Source organism: Kogia breviceps, chromosome 20 (genome assembly GCF_026419965.1).
Source record: "Kogia breviceps isolate mKogBre1 chromosome 20, mKogBre1 haplotype 1, whole genome shotgun sequence".
NCBI lineage: Eukaryota > Metazoa > Chordata > Mammalia > Artiodactyla > Physeteridae > Kogia > Kogia breviceps.
Window position 1 is genome coordinate 26,384,499 of NC_081329.1, and position 5,729 is coordinate 26,390,227.

At 41.4% G+C, this 5,729-nt stretch overlaps 1 pseudogene; it reads left to right on the plus strand.

Moving 5' to 3' along the window:
- Positions 1–874: 874 nt before the first annotated feature.
- Positions 875–1,908, plus strand: LOC131747389 (MICOS complex subunit MIC27-like; annotated as a pseudogene).
- The last annotated feature ends 3,821 nt before the right edge of the window (positions 1,909–5,729 follow it).

A 5,729-nucleotide genomic window follows, 5' to 3' on the forward strand; every position in this document is an offset into this window, starting at 1 on the left:
TGCATTAAAATTTTAAAAAAAAAGAAAATGAGAGAGAAATTGAGCAGAGTATCCTCTTCCTGGGCCTGGGACTGTCCAGGGAGGAGCCAAGCTGGTTTCCTATGAGATGGATCTTCCTCATCGTCTCTTATCTAGAAATTATTATAAATGGTGTGGTCAGCCTCATTGGGCCAGTAAGACTTTTTCAGCTATAAATGATTTTAAAGAAGATAGAAGCGAAGAGCAGATCCAGTGCAAATGATAATGGTCACCATCAAATGAGACACAGGACTCACGTCTTATTATTTCCAAAGGAATATCATAGCCACTATGGAAAGATACCTCAAATGCTCCTGGAATATCTGGATATGAGATGGGGGATGGTGACTTATGTGACAGATGCTTCTGAAGATGAGGCTGCTTTCTCACAACTTGGGGTGTCTGGGGCTGGGTAGAGGCGAAGGAAGACTGAAAAGTACAGTGACTCTAACACAACAGGGCAGAGCAGTAAGGGCATGAGGCCACATACCAGGCACGTATTGGGAACTTCATATCTGATGGATGAAAAGGGAAAGAGAGAAAAAAGCAGAAGGGAGAGAGGAGGCAGGATACATATGGGGGAAGGGAAAGAAAGAAAAAACAGAGGAAACTGGACTGACCACGGAGGACCATCGTGCTTTATGGGAGCAACTCCGAATGGCCGGTCCTGAGACCAGCTACCCAAGCATAATGTGTAAAGAGTTTGAAAATTTCAGACTCATGGGCTCTGAACTCAATCAACCCCCCTCCCCAAATCCTTCTTATTAGGCTTACAATGGTACCCCAAATAATGCATTTTTAAAATGCTCCTCAAGCCCCTCTCTGTGCGAAGACCTGGGCGGAGAGGGCCAAAGCTATGGCGGCTGTTAGGATGGGAAAGCAGACAACCATGCCAGCAGGTCTAATATGTGCATCTGTAAGTGCACATGTGGCCAAAGAAGAGGAGTCCAAAAAGCAGCTAGTGAAATCAAAGCAGCTCCCCGTATATACTGCGCCACCTCTCCAGTCTAAATATGTTGAATAACAGCCCGGTGATTTACAAATGGGCTTTGTGTCCGTTTGCACTACAGCTGGTCATTATATTGGCTGGTGCAAGGGTGTTTATGTCTTTGTGGAAAATGGGATAATGGATACAGTACAATTTGGAAAAGATGCATACGTCTGTTTGAAGAATCCACCTCGAGACTTTCTTCCGAAAATTGGTGTGATTACAGTTCCAGGATTGGCAGCCTTCATTTCAGCGAGAAAAGGTTCTAGGTTTAAGAGAATTGCTTATCCACTGGAACTGGCCACTTTAGGAGCAACTGTTCTCTACCCTGTTCAATCAGTAATGATTGCAAAGGTAACTGGGAAAAAGGCATGTGCTATAAGCCAGCAAATTTTTTTTTTTTTTTTTTTTTTTTTTTTTTTTGCGGTATGCGGGCCTCTCACTGCTGTGGCCTCTCCCGTTGCGGAGCACAGGCTCCGGACGCGCAGGCCTAGCGGCCATGGCTCACGGGCTTAGTTGCTCCGCGGCATGTGGGATCTTCCCGGACCAGGGCACGAACCCGTGACCCCTGCATCGGCAGGCGGATTCTCAACCACTGCGCCACCAGGGAAGCCCAAGCCAGCAAATTTATGAAGCAGTTCAATCATTGTGGACAAAAAACAACAAAAAAGAGTCATTTCCTGAACCAAAAGAAAAAACTAAGCTAGGAAGCTCTGATGAAGTAGAGATACCTTCAAAAACAGCTCACAACCTGAGTTATGCCTTGCCAACAGAACTTAGCTCTGAAACAAAGACCAAACCAGAATCCACCTCAGGTGCTACAGTTTATGCCTGACCCCAAGCTCATGGATCACAGGCAGACCCTTCCAGAAGATGTAGATATGTACAGCACTAGAAGCTGAAATAGCCTGCATAGAGAACTACAAGATGTGTGAAGTTGCGAATAATGACGAAAAAAAATCATGTAATGGGTAATTGTGATGCATAGAGTATAATTTAAACCAAGTTTTTCCCTTACATCTTTGAATGTACAGTTAGACAAATCACATAAGTGATTAAAACACAAATTGAATACTATCCAAACAATATCAAAGGATAGATGAGGACAGAGAGGTAGAAGTATTAGGATGCATTTGATGACTTTTAAGGGTATTTATAAAACAATAAAAATAAATATATGAACACAGATGAGACTAAAATCTGAAAAAATATGTATGTGTATCTATAAATATGTATACATATGCACATATATATTTGCTTTAGCTTTTCTGAATTAATGTCAGCTAAATTAGAATAGTGTGTGGAAGGATGTGTTCCCACCTCCTCTTTGTTTTTCATTTCCCAGAGCTGGAATAAAATATCCATATTTTATGACAGAAAGAAAAGAAAAGAAAAGAAAATGCTCCTCAGGTGACACTGCTGTACGGTCAGATTTGAAGAGGCAAAGGGAATATTTGTACGCTCGGAGCTGCTTGGGTGGGAGATGCTGGCCACTGGTACCAAAATATGACTCAGGCCACTTTGGATGACAAAAAAACGACATCATTATGAAGGCAAATATAAGGGGTTATACATATACATATGTTACGCAAGAGGAAAATGCCATTTAGAAAAGCAAGTATTGAGGGGATGCTGGTCACTCAGCCTCTCTGGACTCTTCTGATTATGCAAAAGTAACAGAAGCCTAATGATTAAGGGAAATCCAACCCAGAAAACTTCCACGATATTCTCTTTGATGCCTCAGAAGAGAATGGGGATCCTGAGATGGAGAGCAGGAGAGGAAACGAGACAGTTCTAGAGCAATGGTGAAAGGCATCCCAACGAATGGCAGGACCAAGATATTTCTGAAAACCGTTCTATGGCAATAAGGCTGAAAACATGGCTTCACGTTACATGTGCGTCTGTACTATCCCTCAGAGCTCTCCATTACACCCCAAATATCACCAAGTCTATTGCACACAATCGCATTGGCCTAGTGATGCTTGATGAATCAAGAAGGAAGGTGTGTCCACACATGGGGAAAGATCCTGTAGGGAAGGGACAGGAGAGGTGGGGACTGAAAGAGAATATGGAAAATAATCTGAAAGAAAACATATATAGATGTATAACTGAATCGCTTTGCTGTACACCTGAAACTAACACAACACGGTATGTCAGCTATACTGCAATTAAGAAAAAGAAAAAAAGAGAGAGAAAGAGAAAGTAGAGGCCTGGAACTTGGTGCAAAAAGTGACTGGACAAATCAAGCCTTACCCTGCACTTCTTTTTAATCCTGGAAACTTCTGGATTCTTCAGAAAACTATTTGGAAGTGTTTTGCAATTCCCACAGGTAGGCGTCTATTATCTTCAGACAAAGGATTTGTACAATAAAAGCATTTTTACTTCTACTCAAAATTCTTTTCAGGTGGTGACTGCAGTGGGTTAGAGATATATCTGAGAGAAGTAGCATCTGTCTTTCCTATGTTTCACCTCTTTCTGAGGTGTTTCATTTGTTACATCTTCTTTCTTCATAATTGACTCAAAATCTCTTCTTTTCTGATCTTTCTTCAAGGCAAGTAAAAAAAAAAAAGGTAATACATTAATCTAGTATTTCCCTTTAATGACTATTTATACCTAACCTAACCACATTGACTCATTTTTAATATTTGACCGAGGGGAAAAGCACTGCCAGTATCCATATTTCCCTCTCTCTAATTTTAGCCCTAGGCACTGAACTATTAATGCATAAATTAACAATGCAGTTTGCATCACCCACCATAGAGAAAAATGTTAAAATTCTTAATGGGCCTTAGGAACGCCATTGACTTAACTTATTGTAGGTATTTCTTGAGACAAGCCCATAACTTCAACTTTATTGTTTCCCTTGTATAGTAATTGAATTTGTACAAACCCGAACCCCAGATATCTTGAAATAAGAAAAAGTATCTTAGAATATTGGAATGCAAAGCAACTTCCCAAATCATTTAGTAAAAATCCTTTTGTTTTTGAGACATAGAATTAGATGCTTATAGATATGAAGAAATTTGGCTAAGGTTATATAATTTCTTTGGTGTCGTGTCTCAAATCAGAATACATACATTTCATTCATTCATTGATAAATATTTGTTAAAGACATTCCATGTGCCAGGCTCTTTCTGAACATTGATGTTTTTCTTTTTAGAAAAATGAAAAGATATAATCCCTGGCTCGTTTTGCTTTCTAGAGAGGAGACCAATATGCAAAGAGTTACACTTTCAGAAATGCAATTTTCAATAATATGAATTCCAATAATTTAATTGGCCAGGGCATGCATGAGGAGTGGGACAGAGAGAAGAATATTGTCACCTTTAGGTCACAGTGGTCATGCCTCCTGACCCCTAAGTCACAATAAAAATGGTGTGTTTCTGAACCCATACTCTCATGCCAAACCTCTTTGGGGTGCTAGTGTTAGTAATTTGTAAGCATACACTTCTGTTTCAAATATAATACCACGCTCCAAAGACTATCCTGATAGTATGTTGATGGCATACTCCAATGATGGCATAGTCACTTCACTTTTGAAGTGACTCGCTTCAAAGTGATACAGGGACTTGGCAATAGTTGCATTTCCAAGGTCATGAAGGTGTCCGTTTCACCTCAGTCCAAGAGCAAAGAGTTCAAAGGAAACATGGTCCCCGGGGTCCTGAGCCCGGAAACTCTGCAGGCTGGTAAAGATGGAATGAGAGGATAGGAAGTCAACATCAACTTTGGAAACACCAGGCAGGTTAGGACTACACTGAAAACACCATCAAGCTACTGAGGAACTCATATCCTGAAACCGGGAGGGAAATGAGAACCCCAGCCATGCTCCTATGGAGGCAGTCCGCGAATCCAGTGCTTCAGTCTCTCTCTGAAACCTGGATTCCTCTGGCACATCACGATGGTTCTGCAGTGCCTGGCAGATGTGTGCACCTCCTAAATCAAACCATCTGGGATCTGCCCCAGCAGGCTCTCTTCTCCTCCACAGTAGCCTCATTGTCTGGAGGGGACCTGCTGTGCACTGACAGAGCCTCTGAAAACATAGCTCTTCTTCCCCAATTTCATCATGAAACCATAATGCAGTAAATCTCAGGCCAAAAACCTATTAGTACCCAAGAGAGGTTACAGGAAAGAGATTTTTTTGATGTAAAGTCAAGTTTCATCTGTCAGGAGTGGGGCAATGGAAATGCACTGGTCCAGAGTCATGGCAAAGCATGAGGAGTCACTATCCCACTGTGAGGACACAGGGACCTTGATTGTGGCTATCTGGTCAACTTCTAGGAGGCATTCAGCCATATAGTCCTAGCTCCTTGGCCCTGTGCCAGGGCAGAGATGGTCTAAGGTTTCAAGATGTTTCTTGAGGTTGGAGAACACTTTAGCCCATAGGTCACGTTCAATAAATCTCATGTGCAAAGGAATGTTGGGATAACTGTCATGATCAGAGTAAGGAGTAAGTGTGAGAATGAAGTTATCTAGTTCTCTCCTCCGCTAAAAGCAATCTTTCCTCGAATGGTTAAGATTTGGAGAAACAACAGAAGATGTATGTTACAGAATATATGTTTTGTTATGTGTAGGACCACACACTGGCACCCCAAAGTGGTTCATTGTCCTTTTCAAATTGGTGTTAGAAGACCCTACAACTATACTTTCAAAATAATTAAAGGTTAACTTTGTTCATTTCACATGGATACCTTTTAGGAGCTCTGAGACACTCGATTGGCTGCCC